Raw genomic sequence first — 16319 nt, forward strand, 5'->3', positions numbered from 1 at the left:
TCATCCCCTCACAGTCACCCCCTCTTCCCTTCCACCCACCTTCTGATTTCTAGCTCTTTCTCAGTCCTGGAGGAAAACCGAATTCCCCCCAGAGTTCCCAGGCCTTCCACAGAGCATGGGATCAATAAACATTGGGATAAAAGGCTCCTGGTGATACGTCCTTGTGCCCATGGCCTAACGGGTTGACCAGAACTCTCCTCACCACCCTCACCAGATAGACGGTGTGACACGGTGTCACACGTCTGCCATTCTTGCTCCTGTGGTGACTGTTACAAAGGGGCCCTTGGGAGCTGCTCCCTGGCCCCCCACCCTTGCATACACATAGTATCTGAAGCCTCCCCTCGGGCAGTGACCGGGGCTGCAGGCAGAAGCCACAGCAGCTTGCAGTGGATGGTACCAGGGTGGACGTGGACTGATACCTTCAGAGGAGGCCATCTTGTTTAATCAGGTGAAGTGTCCGCTTTGAGTCAAAGTGAATACAGTAATCCTGTTGCCTGGCTGCTGGCAGATGCCAGGGACGCCTTCAGAATATAGAGGAAAGTTGTGGGGGTGAGCCCAGAAACTCCTGTAGAGCAGTCTGACCCTGCAATGGATTCCTTCCAGAAACATCACTGAGCTCCACCCTTTGGGGGTGGGGGGAGGGCAACACCAGCGCAGTCTCGGCAGTGCCGTCTGAGATGGGAGGGAACAGATGTCACATAGGAAGAAAGGATGAGTGTGTGTGTGTGTGTGTGTGTGTGTGTGTGTGTGTGATGCGTATCCACACACACACTCTATGTCTGTATCTTTACATCTACATCTACATGAAAAAGAAGGCAGGAGGAGGGTCTGGTGTGCCTGCGGGTGTTCAGAGGCTGGCAGCACATACCGCCACCCCGTCCTGTCCAGCTGTACCCCGCAGCAGCCTCGGGGTGAAGGGCCTTGGCTGAGTATCTGCGGGAACCCCAGGAGCCACTGTCCTGGCCTCTGAGGGCTCAGGACAGGGGGCAACTCTAGCCACGGGCACCTGTGGTCATACAGAGGACTCTCCTGAAAGGCCAGAGATGCTGAGAGGTGAGTGAGACGTGTGCGCGTCACAAGTGCAGGGAGAGGAGGGGGGAGGGGAGCTCGAAGACCCCCTGGTGGGGGATGGTGCCGGAGGCCATCCCGCTTGGGCCTGGGTCCCCTTGACAGTGGGCCCCGCCACCCACCCGTCCCCTGGGCGCTTTGATTCCACGAGTGGGAGATCAGGTGCCTGTGCCCATGGCGGGGGGAGACCCCTCCCCAATGCCTCCAGGAGCTAGAGGGTGGGCTGCAAGCATGCGGGCTGGGGGACAAGGAGTGAGGGGGTCTCCTGTCTCCCAGGCCCCAAGGGGGTGGGGGATGGAACACAGTGGGTCGGTGGGGCTGAGAGCTATCTGGGAAGGGGGGTTCCTTTCCCAGCCCCTGGACCAGGGAATGCGACCCATGTCAGAGACCCCAGTACAAAATAAAAAGCTTCAAAAAAATCTATAGAAAACAGCAAATAAAATAAAGTGTGGTTTATTGAACTCCTACCACGTGCCAGGTATGTAGACAAGCTCACAGAGGGAGGGCCAAATCAGGGTTCTCCACTGCCATTCATAGGACCGCGGCCAGAAAGGGCCTTGGCAATGGGGCTTGCGCCACCTCAAGGGCCAGAATCTGGTCCCAGCAACTGTCACCTTTGATTGGTTTGATCCCAGCACAATCGCAGTTTATTCCCAGTGCCATTATAGGGGGTATACCGTCACTCATCTTACAAGGGAAGAGACCCAGCCCCCAGAGACGGGGGCCATCAGGCTGAGAGCCAGGGGACTGGCTCTCCCTCTACACTGCTTGAAAAAGGAGTTGCAGGCAAGACCGAGAAGCAGGAGGGTGCTGAAGCCTGAAGGGGCACCCAGTGGGCATTGCCCGCCCACTTGGCCACACGAACCGCCTTCCAGACTCAAATGCTGTTCTGTGCTGCCATCTGCTGGCACCTCTTAAGCACTGCAGGTGGCTTTCCTACTCGGGCTCGCTCCATCCTCGGACCCCTCCCCTGCCTCTCCCTCCTGAGGCCTGGAGAGCAACCTTCACGCCGCCGGTCCTGACCTGCGGGCTCATCTGGCAGGACTAGGAGTAGGGAGAGATGAGTGGGAACCTAGGGTTCAAAATGTCAGAAGCCATTCACTCGGGCGCTGATACTACACTTGCACCAACTAATGTGAGTGCCCCACCTCAAATCTGTGCCCTCAGTGCTTCAGCCTACTATGCAGACCCCTCTTGGTCAGGCCCCAGGGGACAGACACTGAACCCCTTCCCCACCCCCGCTCCCAAGCCCGCAGGCTGGAGGCCAGGGGAGTGTGGGCCCCTCCCTGGCGGAGCTCGAAGAGATGCTCTTTACCCTGAAGGAGGCTAAGAACGGCAGATTATGAGGGACTTAAGGGATTTAGCAGCAACTCGATAACAGTTCAGTAAGGTGACAGACACTCTGAAGCCTCGGATGAAGTGGGGAGGGGGGCAGGATTCCTGCCTTAAATCCCTGCGGGTGGCAGGGCCTGTGTGTGAACCTCCTGCAGACTTGCGGACAATACCAGAACCCATTTAACCCCTCAGCAGCCCCAGAGCATGGAGACCAGGTGTGCCCTCATATCACACATGGGGAAACTGAAGCATACAGCAGCAGGGGAAGTCGGCAGCAGCAGGGCCAGGTAGGTTACCCCCAGAGCTCACACCCAAGACCTCTTCCCCTTAAAAAAATAAAAATGTTCTCTGTAGACAGAGCTGCCCCTTCCTCTCAGCACTCATTTGTTCTCTTCAAGCGTCCCCAGCTCCTGCACCCCAGGCCCTCTGCTGGACGCTGGGGCTGAGGGGGACCCACAGCGAGCTGGCCTCCTAAGAGTCCCACCCAGGGTGACAGCCAGGACAGTGAGGCTGACAGCAACTACTCAACCCTCTCTGGGAAGTGACAAGAGAAGCAGGTGAGGTGATGGGAATTCAGAGGAGGAGACATCACTTCTGACTAGGGACAAGGTGAGGCTTTCTTAAAGTTTTTATTGGAGTGCAGTTGCTTTACAATGTTGCATTTCTGCAAAGTAAATAACTATACATATGTATAGTATGTATATGTATACATTCTGCAAAGTAAATAACTATACATATGTATATATATATATATGGGCTTCCCACCTGGCGCTGGTGATAAAGATCCCGCCTGCCAATGCAGGAGACGTAAGAGACACCTGGGTTTGATGCCTGGGTCGGGAAGATTTCCTGGAGGAGGGCAGGGCAACCCACTCCATATTCTTGCTTGGAGAATCCCCCGGACAGAGGAGCCTGGTGGGCTACAGTCCATAGGGTTGCAAAGAATCAGACACGACTGAAGTGACTTAGCACAGCATAGCACATACATATATCTCCTCTTGTTTGGATTTCCTTCCCATTTAGGTCACCACAGAGCACTGAGCAGGGTTCCCTGAGCTATCCAGTAGGTTCTCATTAATTATCTATTTTATACATAGTATCAATAGTGTGTTGCTGCTGCTGCTGCTAAGCCGCTTCAGTCGTGTCCCACTCTGTGCAACCCCAAAGACAGCAGCCCACCAGGCTCCCCCATCCCTGGGATTCTCCAGGCAAGAACACTGGAGTGGGTTGCCGTTTCCTTCTCCAATGCAGGAGAGTGAAAAGTAAAAGTGAGGTCGCTCAGTCGTGTCCGACTCTTAGCGACCCCATGGACTGCAGCCTACCAGGCCCCTCCGTCCATGGGATTTTCCAGGCAAGAGTACTGGAGTGGGTTGCCATTGCCTTCTCCAAATAGTGTGTTAGTCTATCCCAATCTCCCAAAATTCATCCTCTTCCTCCTTTCCCCTTGGTGTCCATCCATTTGTTCTCTATGCCTGTGTCTCTCTTCTTTGGAAAAAAAAAATCATATATATATATATGGAATGCTTCACAAATTTTGGTGTCATCTTCACACAGGGGCCAAACTAATCTCTGTACTGAGAGGATGTATTCCAGCAAGTATATCAATTTTAGTATATGCGTTGCCAAAGTGAGCAGCAAGGCAAGGCTGTCATTGTGCTGGGTTTGGACACCAGGTGACAATGGTGGCGACCTGCCCAAACCTCAGTGGCTGAGGGTCTCCCGTGGCGAGGGAAGGCGAGATGACTGTTTGGAGCCCTTCCCAATGTGAACAGCAGGTGGCGCTGCAGGCCCAGATTAGGGGCCTGGTTTGTGGGGCCAGTTTGGGAAGAGCTCTCCTTGATGCTCCCCTTGAAGGCCCTCTTTGCAGGAGTCTGAGAGTCTGGGGAAAATCCCATGGACGGAGGAGCCTGGTGGGCTGCAGTCCATGGGGTCGCTAAGAGTCGGACACGACTGAGCGACTTCACTTTCACTTTTCACTCTCCTGCATTGGAGAAGGAAATGGCAACCCACTCCAGTGTTCTTGCCTGGAGAATCCCAGAGACGGGGGAGCCTGGTGGGCTGCCGTCTATGGGGTCACACAGAGTCGGACAGGACTGAAGCGACTTAGCAGCAGCAGGGAGTCTGGGTGGCTGGTGCACCGAAGCTGCTTCCTCCCTGCCAGGAGCAGGCATGGACTGGGTCTGGGTCAGGGAGAATGTCTACTCCCAGATGTGTCCAGAGCCTCCTGAATGGAGCCTGGTACCTCCTAGGTGCTCAGGGCTATTCACTGAATGCAGGATTGATAAGTGGTTTCTTGACTTAAGAGAATTAAATGAGTTAATACAGAAAAAGCACATGCGGAGTCTTCAAGAAATGCATGCAGTTATTTGTACTCTTACTGTGGATGGTCCCTACTGCTTTTGGAAGCTGTGGGCCTTGCCCTGGTGTCTAGACAGCTTCTCCCAGCAGGGGATAAATACTGAATCCCAAGGGCTCGCCATTCAAGGGAGCAGTCGTTGCGGGCACTTGGAGACAGGAGGGGTCTGTGCCAAGCACTGAAGGTGGCGCAGAGACTGGGGCCCGCAACTTCACCGGGCAGCTTCCAGGCGTATGCATGCATTCTCAGTCGTGTCTGACTCTCTGCGATCCCATGAACTGTGACCCGCCAGGCTCCTCTGTCCTTGGAATTTTCCAGCCAGGAATACTGGAGTGGGTTGCCATTTCTGCAGCTTCCACAGGGAGGGAAGAACATCCCCTTCTCCTGTCCCCAATAGGGCTGGCCTGCCGGCAGGACCAACTGCTGGAGGTCGAGCAGGGTGAGGCGAGGGGCCGTGCCCTGTGGTGGGCCTCGCCCAAGCTCACAGTATTTGCAGGTCACTCCCTCCTGGAACTTTCTCATGGCCACTTGTGCCTACCCTGGGACCTCTCCTGCAAATTCCTGTCCCATCTGTACCTCAGATTTTAACTCCTTTCAGTGTCCACCAGGGTCTTGCACAGAAAAGCCAAAAACGTTGCTCCCTTCCCTCTATTATGGAGGCTTCTTCTCACTGAGTTCCAAACTCACGCCCTCAGCAGTGAGAGCTTGGACTCCTAACCACTGGACGGCCAGGGAATTCCCTTCATGGAGTTCTTAGATCATTTATCTGTCCCACCTGTAGCTGAGTTTCAGGAAGGCTGCGTGACTTGTCTTAGGTCACAAAGGATTTGCACCCAGATCTGTGGGACTTGGAGGCCACGCTCTGAATGGGTCGGGTTCATCCCTGCCTCCCTCCTGTTGGTTCCACTCTGGGCTGGGCTCTCGGTGGGTTCCTGGGTACATCACGGAAAGTCCCCCTCCTTTGTTAGCTCCTGCATCCTCACAAGTGAACACATGAGGTGGGGCATTTGCTGCAGCAGCCAGGCTGTGTAGCCCAGGAGGACAGGCACTGTCGTCATCCCCAGTGAGGCCGAGAGCAGGAAACACGCAGCTCTGCAAAATGATTCCTGGTGATGGAGCGCCACAGGCAGCCTGGCTTGGAAGAGGTGTAACTCATGTAGCTGGGCTCAGACCCTCCCTCAGCTACATGTTCCTGGACCTCCCAGCCATCCCAGCCAGGCTCCCAGCCATGCCACGCCTGCCACTATCCCCAGGGCCCCTCTGACCTCCACTCACAGGCCTGCAAGGCTTCCCACGAACTCTGGAACCCACTAGTTGGGTTTCTAAGACCTTCACCCAGGTGCCTCCCATTCTCCGCAAGTCATCTGCTCAGACTGCAGCCAGGGTCCGGCCTCTGCCCTCTCGCGCCCCCTGCTTGGGCCAGGATCACACCCACCCTGCTCCTGGCTGGGCCTTGCCCCTGGTGGGCACCCCCCCACCCCCCACCGCTCCTCCCAGCCCTCTGGCAATTACCCGAGTGATTAATTTGATAATTTATTTGGTAATTAAGCATGTTCTGGCTGCTCAGGACACTTCTCTGCCGGCCTGGCCTAGAATATAGATCTGCTCTGTTCTAGTCTTCCTGGAAGCTGGAAAGATGGAGTCCACTCTGAGTTCCATTGCCTGTCCCCCTCCCCTCGGCCCTGCCAGGCACAGGGCACTGCTCGTAAAGGGGGCCAGGATGAGATGTCGTTGAGTGAGCGATGCTGAGGTTCTGTATGCCGGGCACTGGAGGAGAGCCAGGGTCACAGTGCCCAGTGACTTCTCAGCCTCTGGAAGCCTCTAGAAAGACCAAGTCCCCCCATCTGGCTGGAGCAACAGAGAAGCCTCCTGACAAGGTGCCATTTAGTAAGAGTTCTAATCAGCAGCAGGATTTGGTGGCCCAGGAGAAACTAAGTCTTGGTCTCGGGTTGGTCTGGGTCACGTCCAGCCTGGGTGGCCTTGACCTTACTGTGGGCTCCAGCGTGGCTGCCACCAACGTGTGTCCCTGCGGGTACAGCTACCAGCCGCATCTCCAAGATGGGGTCCCCAAGGAGCTGACTCTGTGGCATTGATTGAAATGCCCCCCTGCCAATTAGGATTTTTTTTTAAGAAATGTATAATGATTCCTAATTGGCGCCCTCATTAGGTGCCAATTAAATACTTAAGCATTTCTTACAAGTTTAACACATTAATAAGGCAGCTCATTACATGGTAACGAGATTTATTTCTCATATTTATTATATTGTTTCACCACTGCTGACAGCAGAGTTATTTTTAAAAACATGGCTTCTTACCGATGGCATGTGGTTCTATGCCTACTCTGTCCCAACCCACGGCCTGTTCTACCAGGGCTCTCCCTTCAGCCTTGGGTCCACAGCTCCCTGGGTCCTCCCTGGCCTCTTTTGGTCCAGCCTCCCAGAGGAGAGTCAAACAGGCCACTTTCTTCCCAAAGTCTGGGACAACTAGAGCTGGGCCCTGCAGCATACAGACTCTGAGCCTTCGGCACCTCTGTCCATTTACCCAAACTGCCTCCCAGGAGCACAGGGAGGCTGCAGGGAGGAGTCAGGGCAGGAGCAGAGCACCCCTGGGAAGACAAGACAGTCCTTCGAGGCTGTCCCCTGGGGCAGGGAGGAAGGTGGCAGGCAGAGGGAACCGTGCTGGTTTGGAGGAACAAAGAATGGACAGCTGGCAAGAGGAGACCCTCAAAAGCCGTGGTGGAAACTCGTGGTCCACGTTCTATGGTGGGGGTCTGGCTTCACGCCAGAGGGCAGGTGGAGCCACAGAGGGTTTCAAACAGGGAGGGATGTGAGCAACTCTCTGTTCAGAAACATCAAGAGGAAGATGGGGTGGGAAGGGACGTGGGAATAAACATCATGTCCCTTCCCACCTGCTAAGTTCCTGGTGGGCTCCCATTGTCCATATCAACACCAGGAGGGCAGATGGATGCCACCCATGCAGCCCAGCCTTGTGGGACAGGGCCAGGGGCATGGGGGCTGAGAGGTGTGGAGGGCACTGCAGGATTCCAGAACAGTTACCCTTCTCCTTAAAAAAAAATAAAAGCATTAGGTTATATGCATAAAAGAGATAAGCCACAAGAATTTACTGTAAAACACAGGAAATAATATTCAATGTCTTATAATAACCTATAATGGAAAATAATCTGAAATATATACATAGATGCATATATATATGAATCACTTTGCTATATACCTGAAATTAACGTATTGTAAATTGACTACACTTCAATAAAAAAGAATCCCAACCCTAAAAAAAACCCCAAAACATAAAAACATGGGGTTCACATCCTGTATATACACTCCACCTTGTTCACACATCACACATCACCCTCATCCGTTTTGATAGCTATGTAGAACGTATGGCAAGGATGCTCCATATTGACTTAGCCAGGCTCCTCTGGGTAGGCTGTTTCCAATAGATTACTCTTAGAAACATCACTCAGTGACCACCCTGGGGTATAATTTCACGTGCGTGAGTTTATCTGGAGGATAAATTCCTAGAAGTGGACACTGCTAGGCCAAAGGATCTGTGTATTTTTAATTTTGATAGATAGTGCCAAATTGCTTTCACAGTGGTTACACAATTTATACTCTTAACAAGCCACCGACTACAAGTGTCTGCCTTCCCCCATGCTTACCAGAAATGTGCACTGACCTTTCACAGCTGTGCCCACTTAATTTGCATTTCTCTCAGAGGAAGGAAGTTGAGCGTGGTTTCAGTGGGTGAGTCTTTCGGATTTCCTTTTGCATAACTATATGAACTATATGTTCATCTCTTCTGCTCATGTTTTACTGGAATTGTTGATCTTTTCCTTCTAGATTTATAGGGAATATAGGTGTATGTATATATATATATATGGAATATATGCATATATATATTTCATATTGTTGTTTGTTGTTTAGTTGCCAAGTTGTATCCAACTTCTTTCGTGACCCCATGGACTGTAGCCCACCAGATTCCTCTGTCCATGGAATTCTCCAGGCAAGAATACTGAAGTGGATTGCCATTTCCTTCTCCAGGGGATCTTCCTGACTCAAGGATAGAACCCGTGTCTCCTGCATTGGCAGGTGGATTCTTTACCACTGAGCCACCAGGGAAGCCCATATATTTCATACATATTTATATATGAAATTTGCAATTTTTTTCCATAGCTTGTTGTTTTTAAACTTTGACTTTTTTCCCCCACAGAGAAATGCTTGATTTTTTATGTTGCCAGATGTATCCAACTTTTTCTCTTGTGGCTTTTCTGGTTTTTGTTATATTTCGAAAAAGTCATAACAAATCAAAGTTGGGCAACAATCCCTTTGTTTTCTCCTAGGAATTTGTTCTTCATTCTTCAGTACTTCTAGTTTTGATCCAAATGATATTGGTGTTTGTTTTAAGGTGTGAGGTAGGGAGCCAAGTTAATTCTCCCCACCCCACCCCTTGCAAGGTTATCATCCAGCGATTTTTTCTTGGAGGTTATTCTGGACTGAATCATTGAGACTTTTGGAAAGGTGCCACTGGGGACACAGCATGTTCTGCAGCAGGGGGAGAAAGAGAGACTAGGAGAACGGAATGGCAGGGTGGGACGTGCCTTCTGGAGGCTGAGAAGAGGAGAAAAAAGTTCACTTGAGGGGACACGTTTGATTTTTTCCCCTTGGTCGTTTTTGGTATCCAGTTTTAACTTTGCCTGCCACACGGTAATTCCTTCAGTAGATTTGGTGACCTTGGCATAACCTTGGTGCAGGCAGAGTGCTGGGGAAGCAAGAAGGAGCAGGAAGGGGAGTCTATTTGTTCTCGAGGACCCTCTGCTGAACCCAGCTGGCCGAGGCCTGTGGGTCCTGACCAAGCCCCTGCCTGCCCACCCCGCCCCCACCCCCAGCCCTCGACCACCACGTACACTCTGGAGCAGGGAGGGGCGTTATTACAACACAAGTGGGACACTGCGGGGTGCTGAGGAGAGCCGCAGAAACTCACTTCCGGTCCTGCTGAGAGAAGCAGCTCACTTGCCAGTGAAGCAAGCCCAGGACAGGCAGGGCTGGGCTGGGCTGGGCTGCCTTCATCTCCCTGCTCCCCCTTCTCCCTGCTGCCTGCCCGGCTCCCACTCGTCCCCTCTTCTCTGCCACTGAGACCATCAGGCATGGCCCTGGATGTCATCCAGGCCCTGGGTCCTCCCTTAGTACAGTGAAGGCCAAACAGGCCATCTCTGACCCGAGATCTGCTCTGAAGGCCTTCTGGAAGGTTCTGGTGGGCTCGTGTCAGATAGCACCTGGGGAGGCTCTGATCCAAAGCAAGTGAAGGCCCAAGTTCCTGGCCAGGATGCTAGTGGGAGATGGGGTGGCGGGTGTGTGTGTACACATCTTACTCACCTGTGCTTCTGCCCCCAACCCTAAGGAGTGTCCTTCCCTCCACCTTCTTCTGGGAATTGTAATAGCCGGTGCCTTGCCTCTTTCTGCCACCAGGTGGCAGCAGTGGAAGCCATATTCAGCCCCACTCCATCCTTTCTCTTCTGTGCTATGGATTTAACCTCCAAAGAGATCCTAAGGTTATCCAGTGGTCCCAGACTTCCACGGAGCTGAGGAAAGATGGGGCCACATTCTCTCCAAGGCACAAGATCGCTTTCCATCTAAAAAAAATGAGAGGCTTGTTCCCCTGGCTCCTTTCACAACACCTCCCCAGGATCATGGGAGGCTGTTGGGGTAGTAGCTGGTTGGAAGGAGCAGAGACTGGGGTGATTCTCAGGACCTTGGCTACTAGAGACACCCACAGCCACGTTCCAGCCAGGCCTGATGATTCCTAGATAGTAACCAAGAAGACCCTTGCCAGAGTCTGAGGATGCTAGGCGTGTAGAAGGGGAGAGAAGAGGCTGGACTAGGTGGGGAGAGGAGCCACGACTGTTAGATGAGGTTCCATGACCCCAGGCTGGTTCCCCACCCAGGATTCAGCACCAGGGTGGCATTAAAGCCTCTGGCACTGAACCTTGAGGACGAAGGCTGAACCTGGACCTGAAGCCATTCCCCCCCACCCCCACTGCGACCTGTGGACCACATCTCCCCTCCTCTCCAAAGAAGGCGGTGGGTGTCCTGGAGGAATTATAGATTCTCCCAGCATCTCATCTCCAACTGCCTTGCCCCCTCCCCAAACTGCATCACTCAGACTACACGAGCCTCCCTGTCATTCTCTGCAGCTCCAGACATCTCTCATTTATCTCCATCACATTGGAGGCGGAGGGACCCAGATTTGGTGCCAATCTTCACGTGCCTCTTTCCCAGGCTCCAGCCAGAGTGCCGTGCCCAGGCAGGGCTTAGGGAACCCGCTTTCTGGTTGTGTATGGTTCTTGAGATCCTGGCCATCTGGATTCCGACAGCCTGGAGGCAAATCTTTAAACTTTTATAGGAGACCCTTGAGATGGGCAGCCTCTTACTCTGCCCAGTCATTGCATATTTTACAAAATATTTCTTTATTTGGCTGTGTCGGGCCTTAGTTGCTGCATGCACGGTCTTCACTGAGCTGTGTGTGGGCTCAGTAGATTTGGCTCACAGGCTTAGTTGCTCCATTGCATGAGGAATCTTAGTTCCCAGACCAGGGATTGAACCCGTGTCCCCTGCATTGGCAGGCGGATTCTTAAGCACGGGGCCACCGGGGAAGTCTCTGGAAACAGTCTTGTGACTGGTCCATGAACAGGTCCTGCCTTACACAGACCTGAATAGCCCTGGGGACTTGAGCATTCACGGACAGGTAAGGAAATCAGCTGGGACTGGCTCCTAGGGAGGGTTTGGTGGGCTCCCAATGCCTGGGGGAGACAGATGATAAACAGAAGAACCAACAAACAAGGTATGTTTAGGTTCTGAAGGAAACAAACTGGGTTGTCTGGAAATCAACAATGGCGGGGGACAACTTCAGACGGGCAGTCAGGGAGGAGAGGGCGTGTGACGCACGGGCACGCATGTGTCAAGAGTTGCTGGCCATGGGTTGGGGCAGGAGGGCTGAGATTGGAAGACAAAAAACACTGGTGAAAGCAACAGCCCAGAGTCTTCCTGGAGAAACAGCCAGCAGGTCAATGCGGCAGAGAGACAGTGACATGGGCAAAGAAATGCCAGGACAGGGGGAGGGCCTGGCCTCCCTGGGTGGAGAGGAGCTTACAGCAGTCCAGAAAGGACACCAGGGCAGGCATGGGAATGAATGAATGAATGAACGCAGGAGGCTGGGGTCACACTCTAGCAGCCGAGCCCTTGCCCTGAGGTCTTTGTGAGGAGGGCATTCTGAGGAGGGTCTTGGCCTACTTGATGAACATGCTGAGTAAAACCTACTTCCTGCCAGGGAGGGGGCTTGGCCCCCTGGGCAGTGGCGGGCCCAGCAGGGCCTCAGCTTCCGTATCTGTGCGGAGGTGGGGCCAGCCCCACCCCTCCCCCAACTTCCTGGCCCAGCCCTGAGTCATCCATCAGACTCAAGGCCGCCTGACCCAGTCCTGACCCCCACCCAGGACAGGAACCATTTATCTCCATCAGCCGCTCCCAGCAGACAGGCTCTGGGCCAACCTGTCCTATCTCCATCCCACGAAACTGACACGAAGCAATCCTTCCCTGACTTGCATTCTCATCAGCTGGACTCCTCCCTTGGGATGAGGCCACCTCAGGTAGGTCCCTCACAGTTCTACAGGGACCTAGAAGGGGAACCCCTTCCCACCGAGCCCCTGGGAGCCCCAACTTCTAACAGCTCAGGATGCATGCAGGCTGACATCTGTGAGTGCCCTCTGCCTGCCCACATGGGTGAGGAACTGGACACAGCACAGCGACTGAGGCCAGAGGCCCATCTCCACCCACACACACACGCAGAGCTGTGCTCCCCTGGCCAGGAGGGACTTGGCTCCAGGCCCAGCCCCATGACCAGAGCAAACTCAGGGAGCCCAACAGGAGGGTCTGGGAGCCCAGGGACCTCCACAAGGGGCCAGCCTCATCCTTCCTCAGGGGCTGAGGACATGAGATGTCCTCCGAATCTAGCCCTGTGAATGACAGCATGCCATGCAAGGCTTTTGCCTCACTTGGCCTGGGACCCAGCCCGGCTGGTTTGGGCGAGCCTCCACCTACGCCAGGTGAGAGGCCACAGGCACCAAGCGGAGTACAGGAATCCCAGAGACCTGCCCGACCATGAGTGTGTGGGCACATGGCCGGATAGCACACATGTGTGAAGGGTAGCCAGGCTCCACCAGGGCAGGCACAGTCCCCCCTTGCCACTGGGCTGGCAAGCACGCCTGCCAGGTTACAGGCATGTCGGCTTGGCGTGTGGAGCGTGGGCCATGGCCATGGCTTGTCTTCTTTGGTTGGGGGAGCGCCCTGAGCTCAGGAGATCTTCCACGCTGCCCTGCCCAGGCCAGAGCCCTGGGCCCCCTGTTCAGATGGTTCTCCACACAGCCAGCCGAGGAGGAGTGGGAGTGGGGTCTTTTCATCGCTCCCAAACAGCACCGGGGTCCCCTGAAATGGGATCGCTCTTCTCTCTCCTCCCTTCTCATTAGGGCAGCTTCCTTTCTTCCCGAGTTTCCACTCAAAGGCATAGGACAGGCCCTTGGAGCCCCTAATCCCTGCGCTCCCATCAGTGGAGCGTGTCTTTCTCCCCAACCTTATCTGTCTCCTGCAGCCATCACTGACTCCCCTGCGGCCTGCCTCCCCCTCCTGCCAGCCTCTCTGCAGGTCAGCATGTGTGTGTCCTCCCCTCCCTCTCCCCTTCCTCCCTGCACCATCCTCCTTTCCCTTCCCCTCCCCTCCTCCCTACCTTGTCCCTCCTCCCCCTTCCCTTCCTCTCCCTCCTCCCCATACCCTCTATTAGAGAGAAAAAGGAGTTGGGGGGGGGTGTGCTGTGGACAGTGGCCACTGTACTCATTCATCCAAGGTCAGCCTTCAGAAATCCCTTGGCCCACTTCCCTCCAAAGAGGAGGAACAGCTAATGACACCCCACAAAGAGAGGTCCCCGGGAGCTGTTTCAGTGTGGAGCTAGGAGGGGCTGGGAATGAACACATGACAAGATGCAAATAGGAACTCTGCTGCTGGAAGCGTTTGTGTCCCACCCCAGCAGCCTCCACAGGCTCCCTGCAATCTGGAGTTTGATCCTCAGGGAATCTTCAGTGTTTCATCTAGTTACAGAAGAACACCAGGCACTGAGTCCCATACCTGCAGGGCCCAGGGCTTGGATTCTCGGCCTCAGGGCTGCCATCTTCCCATCTGAATGGAAGGTGTGGGGTATGAGCCAGCCCAGTTGATGACCCGCCCCAGGGTCAGTTCCTCTGTCAGCCACTTCTCACCTGTGAGCTCCATCAAGAGCAAGTTGCTTAAATTCTCAAAGTCTCCCTCTCCCCAATCTGTAAAATGGGGTCATGAGGCACACCTTAGCAGCAGGGCCTGTGAGGACCTGAGGAGTTGCCTGGCACACGGGCTTTGACCACAGGAGGCAGGATCAGAGTGTGACAGCTGAATGTGGCAAAATGAACCCGGGCCAGCAGTGGGCGACAAAGACAGAGATGCCCATTCTTCTGCCCACCACCGGCTCCTGCCTGGCCCAGAGAAGAGATGCCACTGGGATTTACAAAACTCCATCCTGTCAAACAGCCAGGAAACACTGGAGGGAATTAGACAGGCTGGGCGTGACTTGAAAGGGCCCTCCCCAGGGACCTCACTCCTTGTAAGTGAGAGGAGGTGGGATGGAAGGTGTGCAGGCAGGGACCCGTGGGTGACTAGGATGGGGTCGAGGACCAGAGGCAGCAGTGCTGTGAAAGCGCCGCTCACGATGGTGCTCAGTGAGGGCTCCTTCCTTGGAGCTCTGTCTCGGAGGGGGTGATGGTGCACCCCATCTCAAGCTCAGAGAGAAGGTGCCCATACAAGGAGCTCCGAGAGTCTGCCCCGGAGGCTTCCCCAAATTGGCAGACACCTCTACAGACACAGATAGACAAATAGACAGAGATGGAGTGCCTCCCCTCCTCTGTGCCCAGAGGCATCTTGAGGAGGTGTGGCTGGAGTGGTCTGCTGAGGCTTGGTCATGGAGGCCTTGAATGCCAGGGCCAGGAGAGGCGGTAATACAGCTATTCGCTGCAGCTGGAAGCACAGTAAGCTCGTGCGGGCGTGGAGACGTGACTGCGTGCATGTGTTTATGCATGTGGAGGCTCCCCAAGGTGTGTGTGTGCGTGTGTGTGTGTGCGCGTGTGTGTGTGCGCATGTGTGTGTGCGTGTGTGTGCATGTGTACATGTGTGTGTGTGTGTGCGCGTGTGCGTGTGTGTGTGTGAATGCATGGTGGGTGGGTGGGTGCACTCCTTTCCTGCTGCCCTGGCCTCTCCAGGAAGCACACCTGCACTGCTGCGCTCCCAGGTGGGCACGCAGGTGTCCACCCAGCCACTGAGACACCCCAGCTGTCCGCCTGCCCACCATCTCAACCGCCTCTGCCAACGGGCCACGTGGGCAATGAACACATCAGGTCATTAAACAGCAGATCAATTCAACTTAACTTCTTGGAGGAAAGCAGCCGTGCCGGCTGAGGGATGGCAGGGCTGTGGGAAATGGAGGCTGCGGAGGCTGCATGGGGAGGGGATGGAGAGCTGGTGAGGCTGGGTGGGAGAGGGTGGCTGCCAGAGATGAAGGCTGTGGGGTGCACCCTGGGGAGAAGAGCAGAAGCTAAGGGGAGGGGAGGGGAGCTCTGACCGAGGTCACCAACCAAAGGGACCAAACCAGGACTGGGTGGTGGCAGACAGAAGGGACAGGGTGGAAAGGAGGCCCAAGGTGAGCTCAAGGAAGTGTTCGTGTCCTCCAGCTTCCTGGGGTCCTCTCCCGGTGGAGCAGGGCCAGTCGTTGGGATGGAGATCTATCACCCAGCCTCCAGGACACCTCATGTCCTGGTCCCTCGACAGTGCTGAATTGGGCTCTGCCAAGGTCTGCCTCTTGAGAAATTTGTATGCAGGTCAGGAAGCAACAGTTAGAACTGGACATGGAACAACAGACTGGTTCCAAATAGGAAAAGGAGTTCGTCAAGGCTGTATATTGTCACCCTGTTTATTTAACTTATATGCAGAGTACATCATGAGAAACGCTGGACTGGAAGAAACACACAAACTGGAATCAAGATTGCCAGGAGAAATATCAATAACCTCAGATATGCAGATGACACCACCCTTATGGCAGAAAGTGAAGAGGAACTCAAAAGCCTCTTGATGAAAGTGAAAGTGGAGAGTGAAAATGTTGGCTTAAAGCTCAACATTCAGAAAACGAACATCATGGCATCTGGTCCCACCACTTCATGGGAAATAGATGGGTAAACAGTGGAAACAGTGTCAGACTTTACTTTTCTGGGCTCCAAAATCACTGCAGATGGTGACTGCAGCCATGAAATTAAAAGACGCTTACTCCTTGGAAGGAAAGTTATGACCAACCTAGATAGCATGTTCAAAAGCAGAGACATTACTTTGCCAACAAAGGTTCGTCTAGTCAAGGCTATGGTTTTTCCTGTGGTCGTGTATGGATGTGAGAGTTGGACTGTGAAGAAGGCTGAGCACCAAAGAAT

Source organism: Bos javanicus, chromosome 22 (assembly GCF_032452875.1).
Source record: "Bos javanicus breed banteng chromosome 22, ARS-OSU_banteng_1.0, whole genome shotgun sequence".
Taxonomy (NCBI): domain Eukaryota; kingdom Metazoa; phylum Chordata; class Mammalia; order Artiodactyla; family Bovidae; genus Bos; species Bos javanicus.